This window comes from Corvus moneduloides, chromosome 1 (genome assembly GCF_009650955.1).
Source record: "Corvus moneduloides isolate bCorMon1 chromosome 1, bCorMon1.pri, whole genome shotgun sequence".
Lineage (NCBI taxonomy): Eukaryota > Metazoa > Chordata > Aves > Passeriformes > Corvidae > Corvus > Corvus moneduloides.
In genome coordinates this window covers 130,726,249-130,738,680 of record NC_045476.1, presented here as the reverse complement: position 1 = coordinate 130,738,680, position 12,432 = coordinate 130,726,249, and the positions used below count along the sequence as shown (strand labels likewise).

The following is a 12,432-nucleotide window of genomic DNA, read 5'->3' as shown; positions in this document are numbered from 1 at the left end:
ATCTTTAGTTGTGCTGTGCTGGGTGCCTGCAGGTGGAGCAGAAAGGGCTGGTGAGGCTGCTGGCAGGACACAGTGGCCGTCAAAGCCAGCCAGCACCACCATCCTCCCCTGGCCATCCTCTCCCTCCCAGGGCTTGGTCCTACATTGCTGCAGGGAGACCAGAGACAAGCATCCACTTTTGACATTGGGTATTTAGTCCCCTCTGGGAAATACTTGTGATATTCTGCTCTAAGAGCTGGTGTTTACACAAATGTAAGCTAGATAACTGATTAAAATATTTATGCCATCTAATTTAATAAGTTACTAAATATTACCCAAGCCTCAAGCCCAGGAAAAGAAGGCAGCTACTTCTGAATAGAGCAGAGAAAATAATTTGCTATCTGAAGAGAGGTCAGAGCCTCATGAAAGGAAAAAATGAGATGGTTTCTGGATATTGTAAAATAGCTTACCAAAACAAATCAGAGCACTACTAGGAGCTTTAGAAATCTATTCCAAAACACTGAATAATCAATAAATTCATTTGTCAGATTGGTGTCTCATTTAACATATGTGAAAAGGACAGAGACCTAAAACCTCTCTTTTACTCAAGGCTTCTTTCAGGGACCATGGATACCACCATCTGAAGAAATGCAGTAAACTAGTACATGCTAGTAATGTTATTTATAAATTTCTTCGTCTAAATATTCAAAGAAACAAGGTCATTCCAGATATTCCAGTATGTTAGCATTCAAACGTCCTAAATCAAGTTAATCTCTTCTATAACTTCTTTGTCTTCTGACGATTGCATCAGAGAACAAAATGGTCCCCTGTAGCTTATGAAATCTTTTATAATTCAACAGTAACCATCCTTCTTAAAAATTCTCCTAAAACATCTACATCAAATTCAAGATGTGAAATTGTCCTAGAACAGAACTTCAGGCTATAAAAATAAATCTACAATATAATTATTTTGGGGAACAACTGGCAATTAGAAAAGACTAAATTCAAGGACAGTCAGGCACTTTGTGTCTTTGCTAAAAATCAGAGGTATGATTTACTTTTTCTGTTTGATTAGGTCATCAGAAAAATAGCATAATTAGGAATAGTAATGAAAACTTTGACATTCAGTAGATAACTTTCAGCCAACTTTCTCTCATAAAGAGGAAACATATGTGCCTTTCAGCAACCCATAACATAAAATATATTTCAGGTGCCATATGCTATCTTTCCTCTTTGGATCCCATGATAGAATCTGTAACCTCTAAAAATTTTTTTTCAGCAATTTCTTCTTTGCATCAGTCATACTCACATTTTTTAACCATAAATTTGCATTTTGGACATAATTTTTTTGTCAGACATGACAGGGTCATAAAATCAATTCAAATGAGCTGTGCAAAATTAACAGATGAAATGGTGTGTTAGGTTTGTTTTCACCATCATGATCATTAAGTACAAGGCTGGCTCATTATGGGAAGACAATGTTTAATCATCCTCCAAATTCTGCAGATGGATTTACGTCTGTGCATATCCCCTTCTGTGATGCTCAATAGCCAGGCACAGTCTGTTCCAACCGTCTGCAAACAGTACCCCGTTCAGCAGGCTGCTCTGGTTTAGCAAAGCACTTCAACATGTGAGTGGGTCTTGTTGGTTACAGAGGTTTAAGCCCATACTTTAAGCTAACAAACCTACACTAAGACCATGGAGACTGGCCTTGTGTAGGTGCACTGCTGTTTTTGAGAGCTGGAGTGCCCCACGAGCTTTGAGGGCTAATACAAGAGATGGAGCAATCTGGCAACTGCATCTTGATTAGCCAGTGCTGCTACTGCAAATGAAAGAGTGGGAAGAACAAAAAATATGAGAATCCCCAGAGATCTGAAAGCAAGAACAAATGTTAAATAACCATTTTCTTTACAAGATTAGAAGACATTCCAAGAAAAATTAAAAATATATATCAGCCTATGCTTACCATTTCCTTGTCACATTCCTGGCAATAGCTTGAGGTTAAGTTATGCTTAAGGGAATCTTATTTTGGTCTAACTTCTCAGCGTAATTATTTCCCTCCCAAAGGGATGACACATGGGGGAGGCACTGCAGTGCTTTGAGGTTCTTTTCCTCAAACAAGACAAACGAGCAATGACAACCAGGATTTTGCCAGTAGGACTGTGTTCCAGCCTTGCCCTTCAGCTTCTTGGCTGAAGAAATCATGAAAACCATAACCTGGCTTCTCACAAAGAGAAGTCTCAGTGATGCTAAACCTATCACTGAAACTACTTTTCTAAATTCCTACTTATGAGTATCAGATTTTAATAATGGCTTTAGGAAAACATACATGACTCATTGGACAAAAATTCTTGGCTAGTATAATTCTTCTATTGCTGTTGGGGGTGTACAGAGCATGAGGTTAATTTTCTTTATTTGACTATCCTATTTGTTTTAAAATGATATATTTCTTTAAATCATTCAGAAAGAATATCATGATGAAGCGTATTCTGACTCTATCATTGTGTGCTTGATATTGATGGAATCACTTGCACAGCTATGAAGAAGGGCACAGCAGACGCTTGGTGTCATGGCAGAAAGAGGACATCTGATACATAGCTACCACTGTCTAGAAAGAAGTAACCAGAAAACCCAAGCTGTCCAAAGTATAGAGAGCATACGACAACAATGAGGCAAGAGACTCAGGTTTTGTTTCAGTCGTCAGAGGGAGCCATCAGGAGAGTGGGCTTCTCAGGTCGGTGAAGTCTAGGCAGTGGTCATATGACATTTGGGCCATGCATCAGTCAACTGATAACTCAAGTGCTTTATAGTGCCAAAGTTATTTACAGAAAGTTAATGCTTTCTTATAAAAACATTAAGATAGGCCACTCCGTACATTCAGAAAAAAGAGATGCTAAAAGTGAAGTAATAACAGTGCATGATGACAGGAAAAAATAATCACATTTGGAAATACGGTGACTAAAAGTAGATGTTCTCCTGAGAACTCACACATACCTGATGCACTGAAGGATGGATCTGACTCACTGGGAAGAACAATGACTCAGTTGAAGTACTGCATGGCCCTTTTACCGAGCATTAACCAAGAAATAAAAGCTGATTCATCTTCTTACCTAGAAACTAAGGTTGTTACAGAAACTATTATATTCTGTATATTGTACAGAAGCTATTGTAGCTCACTGGAAACCAGGGCTATAGAACAAGCTGTCACTGGTGGCAGTAAACAAAACAAATATTAGCAGGTATGGGTAAAAGCGTCAAACTTTTTCCTAAATGAAAAATATAGGAAAACCATTTAACAGAGGAGAGCAAATAAGTTATACGCTTCTATTTGTGTTGTCCAAGGACAGCAGATATGGAACATCCAAATGTAAACACAGAAATCCTACACAAATGTCAGTAAGATGATCCAATTGACCCTGAAACTGGTACTGTTAAGGAGACTTCTTATTCTCTAATCTTGCATAAACTTAGTGACAGAGCTATGGGGCAAAGTACCTTTCTCCTCAAATTAGTATTATAAAGTAACCAAGTTGTTCCATCTTCATTTTCTCTGATTTTTTAAAATATAACATACCATGTATTAAAAATAAAAACCTTAGTAAGATTATTTTTGAACACTTTAACACAAAGTAACATGCTTTGGTGTCTTTTTCTACAAGGAAAAATGTAAAAGATATCATTCAAAATTTCTCCAGTTGAGCAATCTTCTAACAGCTTGCTGTGTCATCTCTTTTCCTATATTCTCTAGAAAGGGACATTTTATATCAGGTAATTTATTATTACATTTATTTAATATGTTATTATTAATTAATATTACATTAAAATAGTTCAAATTATTTAAATTTAAGTTATTATTACATGTTATAATTATTACATTTAAATCAGGTTATAAAACTTAGCAAGGCCTGCACCTCTGTCTAATCTGCATTTAAGAGATTTACAGATTCATAGTCATGCTCTAAACACAAATCAGCCAATACATAAATAATGATGCATTGTCATTTTATTATCATTAATAAATAAGAGAAACAACAAGAAATTTTGCCTGAGTCAGAACTCCATAATTTGACTCCAAGACTGGAGTTAATTCTCTGATAGGAAGAGAACCAGTAATGGTGGGATGATGTGGGCCAGAATACGAGAGGTACCCATTTCATATTGATAAACCCATTTTTTCCCAGGAGAGCACTGAAGTATGAGAAGTGACTCGATGGAAGAAAGACATAGACTCATGTGAGTATATCTGTGCTGAAGGTTCACTCTTGTGGACACACAGAAAAAGTATGACTGCAAGTTACATGGAAATAAACACACTCTTCCACTCCCTCTCCCTTACTTCCCAGGGAAATGGCAGTCTTTTAAATAGACTTGAAAGCAGTTTTTTTCATGCTGAGAACAAATTAACAACAGTCAGACACTAGTTAATAATGTGGGCATCTGAGAGACAGGTCTTGTTATTCTGCTACAAATAAAAGTAGAGGACAGGCAACTTCTGTCTTTTTGCAAGTAAATAATGAGAAAAATACCAGCCACAGCAAGAACTAGGAGCTGGAAAGAGGATTAATGTGATGTTTTCCAGTAAGATGGCTCTTTTCCCCAAGCTCCAGAAAAGCTACGTTTAGAGTAACAATGATTTCTTTCAATTTCTAACAATGGTAAGAGAAGGTTTCACAGCCAAGAATCCATTTCTTCCATCCCAGAGTGTGCTGAAGGAGCACACATTACTTCCTGACATAGCCATCAGGGATTTGCTTTGCAAATCAAGCACCAGGTTATCACACAGGGACAATAACCAGAGTTATTTCTGAACCTCCACCATACTCAATCATGGGATTTGGAGGCATACCTACTATTGTATCAAGGCAAGAGAGTGCTGCCAACTCTATGACTACTCCAGCTGGCAGCAACAACACTTCAGGGGCGGCACAGGCAGAACTTGCTGTACTTCATGCACTGAGGTGCTGCTGGGCTTTGCATACAAACCCAAAGTGTCAGGTGCTGCTAAAGGACTTAGAGGGTGAAGGTCAGATGAAGCTGCACAAGTGTGTGCCAAGGCCAAGTACCAGGTTATGTTAGGGGGCATGATTCAGCAACACTAGTTATGAAAGCCAAATGCAGATCAATCCCAAAATGTTGAAAACTCACACAGAATCTCTTAATCAGGTGTTTTATAAGGTTAAATTTCAGTGAACTGTCAAAACTTTAAAAAGCAGCTGCATAGCCTGATTCTAACAGAAATCAAATGATCACAACTGCACTGCTGTCTGGTTTATACAAGCAAATGTCACACTCGAGTCTCAGATGGGCTTATTTCACAGGAATAAACAACAACTCTCTTCAGACAGCTTGTTCAATGCCGCCTTGGAGGAAATGACAGGTCAAGTTTAAAACTGTTCTAAATATAACAGTGCAGAAAAAGGCAAAAAAGTGAGGAGAAAAAGAACATTATGATTGTTTGCTTCCTATTACATGTCTTCTCTGGGGCTATTACCAGTGTTAAATCTGCAGCAGCATCCAATGGTATATCTCAGAAGAAATCCTCCTGCGCGCTGCGGTTCTGGGACTGTCATGACAACCTGTCACCAAAATGCTGAGGGATCTGAAAGGCAAGGTTTCTTTTCAACCAGCCTTACAGGTTCAGCCTTCCTACACTGTTCTGTATTGTCACCAGAGACATCGGGATCTGAATCCCTGCATTTAAACAGTTTGAAACAGGCATTGATAATTAATTTCCACCAAGGGTTCCAAACACTGTCACACTTATATTTAGTCTCTTCATTATAATGTTTTGATAGACCATATGATCTTTAGGCAGCTAAAATAGCTATGATTCCTCCAACTTGGATGAATGGCCCTCATTTGCCCTGATGAACAATGCAGTAGAGCAGCTTCCTCCGCGTACCTTTTTCTGCTTCATGTGTGACTGATGCTGTCAGGCAGAGGAATGTTCTTCATGTACTTCACGTAAAATTAAAGGGCTTTTACAGAGGATTTCAGCTAACCTCCCACACTAAGCTGAAAATTCTGAAATAAGCTCAACTTCTACAAATCAAGAGGAATCCAGATAGGGAGCTGGTTAAACAAACACAATCCGAATCTGAATCTGAAATGGATTGAGGAGGGCTTTTTCTTCTTTTTTAATGATAAGCAACTTCCATTGCATATTGCAAATTGACTGTCACAATAACAGATTGGGTTCTTCTGCAAGAAGCTAACTAGCTAGATGTAATAGAAGTAGACTGATTATTTGTGCATATTGTATTTTGCAATTCTTAGTGTTTATGAGTTTTTAGCCTGGTACTTTGAGAGATGTGTCAATCTCTCTTGGAAAAACAATAGATGCTGTATGCAATACCACGTTATGCTAACAATTGACACTGACTACTTTTCAAGAAAAATTTTCTTCTCTAAAACATGAACTGAATTTTATAAATGTGGCCATTTTACTCTTAAAAATGCAAAATTCCTGCTGTTTTCCAAGCTTATATGTTCTAAGTCTTCCAAAGCATAATCACAGAATTATTCTACCAGGGTCCTGTAATGACTTAACATTATTTAATAATTTCCTGTTGATTTGGACTTGTCTGAAGCAAAGGAAAAAAAAAATTGCTTCCATTCAGGATGTCTCTTTCATTTGTTTTGATGTGACTGATTTAAAAATCATTAAATATGGAGGATTAAAAGTTCAGGAAGAAGATATACAGGAACAGATTTCGATCTTTTTATTCATTGGAGTGAGCCCACTGACAATAAAGTAACTAATGTAGACAAAGCAGATGTTAGAATAGGACCTGGACTGCTGTGTTCATCGAGCACTCTGTCTCCAGTGGAGCTTCTTCAAATTTCACTTTGTAACCTATCTATGAGGTGGTTTTGGCCTACTGAGGCTGACAGTTAATAAATGAATATAGATAGAAAAATTGATTTGCCATATTTGAAGCTTATTTGCAATAAAGCTCAGCTACTGAAACTTCACCTGTTCTGTGGATTTCTCTTTCTCCTTTTCAGCCCTAATGGTGTCTAAGAGGGCTTTAAACTTTCCTGGAATCTTCTGCCCTCTCTGTGTGAAATGACTTACTCTGGATCCTTTGCCTCAGATGCTACTGCTTCTGCTCTAGTGAACTGGAGCTTGTGTTAGGTCCAGCAAATGTGCAATAAAGTGTCCTTTGGTGGATATCAATATAGGCAAAACACTAACAAGCAGTCAGGAAATGGGAATCAGGCCCTTTTAAATACAGAATATATCTCAAGAATTGGCTTAAATCCAATCTAACTCTTCCTTCTTCCAGACTGATCTTCCCCCTCCTAATATGAAGCCTTTCTGTTCAGAGCTCCCACCAGGGGTTTAGTTAAAGAATGAAAAGGCCCTTCTTCTAAAAGCAGAAATTAAATTCTCAGTCCAGCTGAGAGTCTTGTTTGGACACTCCAAATACATAAATATACTTGTTTACATCTTGGGTACACCGTCTCCTTAGAGAAGCAGGAGATCATTTTGAGGCTTCTTTTAAAAGACGACTGCCAACACCTTCCCATGTTTACTGAAATGTTTGTAGGCTTTCCAGTGTGGGTGGCAGCTCAATTGTGCTAGCTAGCAAGACTTTTACAGAACTTGGCACCACTGCTACAAACATGCAGTGATATGGAAGAAACACCAGTTAAATGTAATTCAGAAGCACTATAAATACTGTACCACATTGTTTGTAAACAAGCATCAGCAGGTAGAAAGTTTGGTCTGGAAAAGTCATTCTGGGAAATTGGTCACCAGTGAGAAGACCTGGGGAGAAATAATGTGGGTTTCTGAAGGTTTCTTATGTGGGAATGGGGCCTTTTTCAGCTTGCAACCTCTCTCCAGTTTACCAGAACTGGACCAGAGCTGTCATCTGTGCTCTCTTCACTTTCCTCTGCTGCTTTTATTCTCTCACTTCCTCCAGTTCAAGCCTTTCTGCCTCCTTTTTCCCACCACAGGGCCACTTGGCCACCCTGCCACCATTTGTTCCCTCTGCTCTTGTTCCTTTGTCATGACTCTTGAGACTCCAAGATGGACTTCATCCCACCCGGTCTCTGCTGAAAGGCAGGGGTTTGACCTGAACTAGTCATCCATACACCCTCTGTAAGCAATGGGGAGAGATGCATTCCCAGGGCATGGGACAGCCCATCCTAAGAGAGACAAATCTACCCAAACTCCCAAATTAAAGGCAAATGCCATCTGCAGCAGTCATGGTCCTACCACCTTTAGCTCTGCCACCTCTACAACTCCTCCCACCTCCTCTACACTCTTCTACACCTCTGCCCACTGCTACAAACCAACAAAAAATGGCATCGAGGGATACTCCCCTGGGAGTATCCCAGCCACTAAATTTCATAAACTTCCAGGGACTCCTATTTCCTTGACAAATTTGTTCAGAATTTCTTTGCAGTGATAATGGCACTGATGGGGAAAAGGATGCAGAAAAAGGCAAATAAGCAATACAAATGCCTTTAGGCAACCCAGAAAGGAAGCATTTGATTGAATTTTACTTAGCTACTCCTTACCTAGCTCTACATTCATTGATACTTCTTCATCCGTACATATAAATCTACACTTTATATCTTCATCATCTCATATATCAGCATTACAAGTAGTTTTTTCCTTTTTGACCTCTCAAGTCTCTTCTTTTCTGGTAGATATCACAAGCTCTACTGCAAAGAAATGGTTTTCTTAACACTTTGAGTATGATTAATCTGCTCTTACCAGATATTCTCTCACTCCTCCTTCTCCAAAATATGAAGCATAATCTGCTTGAAGTCTTCCCCATCTACTTCTAGTCCTTTCACATACATGCTTCACATGCTGATGCATGTAGAGCCAATGACACCTATCACATTCAATCTGCTTTCAAAGGAGCACCTTTATCCCACATTTTTGCCTTCAATCTTCAAACCCTTCCCATTACATAGTTCTGTGGAGGCTGAAATTTCCACACCATCAGTCAGTGGTCTTATTGCACCCAGTGCTTGGTGCCAGAAGGGAGCAAAGCAAACGATCAGGTGTCTAAAAATCATAACCTATGAGGAAATATGTATTAGCTGTTCTATCTGAGAGAAGGCTAAGGGCAGTTTACATCAGATTAGTGAAAGAGGACTTTTACTATCAGGTCTCCACATCTACTGTGGAAATGACAAGATGTAACAGACTTAAATCTCGGCAAGGAGCAGCGGGAAAATCAGAACAGATTGCCTGGGATGGCTGTGAAGATGCCATCACTGAGGGTGCCAAAGGAAAGATCAGAAGTTTGCCAGAAAGCAAAGCAGGTGTATTTGATTCTGTGCCCACAGGATTCATTAAGCACTCTCTTCATGTCTATTCTGCTTTATTACTCCATGACTCAAAGATAAACATCTGTTGCATAACTTCATTGTGCTTCTTTAAATATGACTGTACAAACCTCATTCATCATTGTCCAGGAGAAAAAAGGACAAGTGCTTATCATAATTTGTGCTCTCTTATTCTACCCCTTCAGGCATATTAACTCATACCGTTTGGATCACCTTTCTCTTATCAGCTGACTGTACCAACCACATTAATAAACATAAAGTCCCCAGACCTGCACTGTAGAGTACAAAAGGCATTCAAGAAAGACAGCCCTGAGTGGGATGGTAGATCACCTTGAAGCCAGACACATAGTCTTCCCAAATGAGGATACAGATTATGTGGAAGCAGCAAGTCACTTCCAAACACTGCGTTACAAAACACTCCCCAAATGCACTCAGAAGTATTTGCTGTCCTGCAGGCAAACCCAGTTTACGGCAGCAAAGGTGTTCTTTGTATTTTTCTTTTTCATAGTCTCTTAACTTTTCATTATCTAACATGGTGCCTGAGTTCAAATTTTATTGATAGGCTATTTGTTCTATGAGACATTTGGGGGAATTTGGGGAAAAGTAATTAAAATTTTTCCTATTTCTAGCTTTTTCTTTGAAAATGCAATAGTAATAGCAGTGCTGTAGCAGTGAAGGACTGCTATTTTCCAGTGACCATCATCTGGTTCAATGCCAGCCATTACATCTCCCTAGAACTTCTGCTTGTTACTAAATTTTTTGTTGTTGTTGTTTTTCAAGCATAAACCAAAATGCTGCACAAAAATGGTGTTAAGAAGAAAAACACTGTAACTCACTTAAAGCTTTTTACCACTGAGAACAGGACGCAGAGCCTTTTGGGATATCTTTCAGATTGATATAGACAAAACAAACTCACAAGTAGTGATATTAACTGACATTTCTTACAACACTAAAAGCTCCAGGACTCCTACCTTGGATTTTTGCAATAGCTGAGGCTTTTTTGTGTGGAGAAGCTCTGACTTGTGAGATACAGTAAGTGAATCATTCCTCAATTGACTTGAATGTCAGGAAGTGATACAACCTTCAACACTGCAGTGGAGTCCTGTAGACACCAAGCTGCTCATTGGCAGTGAGAAGGTGGTCAGGAGCCTCAGGCACCGACCCTTTCTCCAAGAGATGATCCCTGATCACAGCCCCAGTATGGGGCTTATCCTGAGCTTTCTTCTCATGGGACTGAGCCAAATCCATCTCGTCTCATCTAATCTTTTCCGACAGCCAATATCCAGCCTTCTGGTGTTACTGATGTTTCTTCTATTCCATTCATCCTTTTGTAATAATGAGATGATCTGGAAGAAGGTGGCTTCATCTGCCAACAAGCAATGCTTACTGGGATGAAATGTGGTTTATCTCCTTTCAATATTAGTCCATATTATTTACCAGAGTTTTCCTTCAGTTTTTCTTGTTTTCTTTTCACATCTGTCTCTCATGTCTGACACAGCACCTTTGAATGACTGCAAACTATAAATGCTAAAGTGATGTTTTTACAGGATAGATAAAATCATCAGTTCAGATTCATGTTTATGAAAGACAGAGAAAAGGGGAGTTCTTCTGGCACTAATGCACCTGATACTGTTGGGCTACATGAAAAAAATTTTGTACAAACACAGATAATATCATCCCTGGGGGCATTAGCAATGGATTACGTCCCGTCTTCTTACCTACTTCTTTTGCATGGTTTATTAACACATTATGCATGTTTGTGCTCAAGCAAAGGAGGTTTGTCACTCATTTTGCTTTTTAAAAGCTTGTGTTTCAGTATGTCATTAATGTGGGCTACATGGGCGTTACAAAGGGGATATGGCACCTGAACAAAAGATGCCATAAAGTAATTTTGGCCCTGAGCTGCAGCATATCCAAGCACAATTACACCTCTGGCCACATACGGGCACTATGAGAACCCAGCCAGGACTGGCTGCACAGCACCAATCCTCTCCATGGGACCTACCCTTCTCCAGATCAACAGACCTGCAGGAGTCAGCATGGAAGATCAGGACATGCTTGTAAAGCACCTGCATCAGAAGACTGAGATCCATGGAACAGGAACTCATTTGCCTTATCTATCGACTACTTCATCGAAATGTTCTGGTCTGAGACAGGGATACAAATTGGAAGAGAATGGCTTTGAGCTTGCCAAGATTTTACCCAGTCTAGGAAATAAATGAATTGGATTAATGTTATCCATAGAAAAATTGTCAAAAGATGTTTCAGAGCAAATGCCAAGAAGGCAAAGACGAAAAACCAGAACTCTGAATGGGAATTAAAAGAGTGAAGGATGTTGATAGTGCTGCTTAGGATGCCTGACCGCTGAAATAAAGAGTTGATGATCAAATCAGGATGTATGAGAACAGCAACTGCAATATTTGAAAAGCTTCATCATTTGGAATAGCTGATCACCAAACCTCAACATGAAGGGAAGACTGAAGAAAGTTGCTTATTTTTTTGCCAGTTGATGACCAGTGTAAGAGATTGAGGGCTTTTATCTTTTCTATGTACATTTTAACAAACGAATGTTTCTATACTGACGGAATCAGTTACGTTCAACTGGAATTTGAATTCCAAGTTTGATTTTTTGCCATTCAATTCTTCACACTATTTTGTACAGCTAATGGCAGCAAGAGCAGCACAAAGTAAAATAAAAACCAAAAACCAGACCACAGTGGCATGGCCAGAGAGCATGCTACCATATACCAGAGTGTTAAGTGAGGCTTGCTGGAAAGGAAATATGGTCTAGTTTTCTCACCACATTAGAAAAATTCAAATACATCTTTGTGTACACTAAACCCAGAAAGGATTGAATATGCAGTGTGAGTGAGATAAATATAGTCTTCCTGACTAATCCCTACCTGGACCTCATTTAAAGCCTCCTCATTTTTTTTTTACAGTTATTATATTCTTATGAGTTTAAAAATTGCTGCTGTATTGCAGAGGGGTTTCTGTATGAAGATTAGAGCTTTTTTAATGTTTGCCTTAGACGTATTTTCTAAATTTAGATCGAGCAGGTGTTTCATTTCTTTCCACAGAAAGAAATGGGACCACTGATGTTGATAGGGATGACCTGAGATCAACTCGTCCAACACC

General features: G+C 39.0%; 1 protein-coding gene across 1 annotated transcript in view; it reads right to left on the bottom strand.

Moving 5' to 3' along the window:
* Positions 1-12,432, bottom strand: part of KCNB2 (potassium voltage-gated channel subfamily B member 2) — a 190,232-nt gene that overhangs the window by 103,407 nt on the left and 74,393 nt on the right. The window lies entirely within an intron of this gene.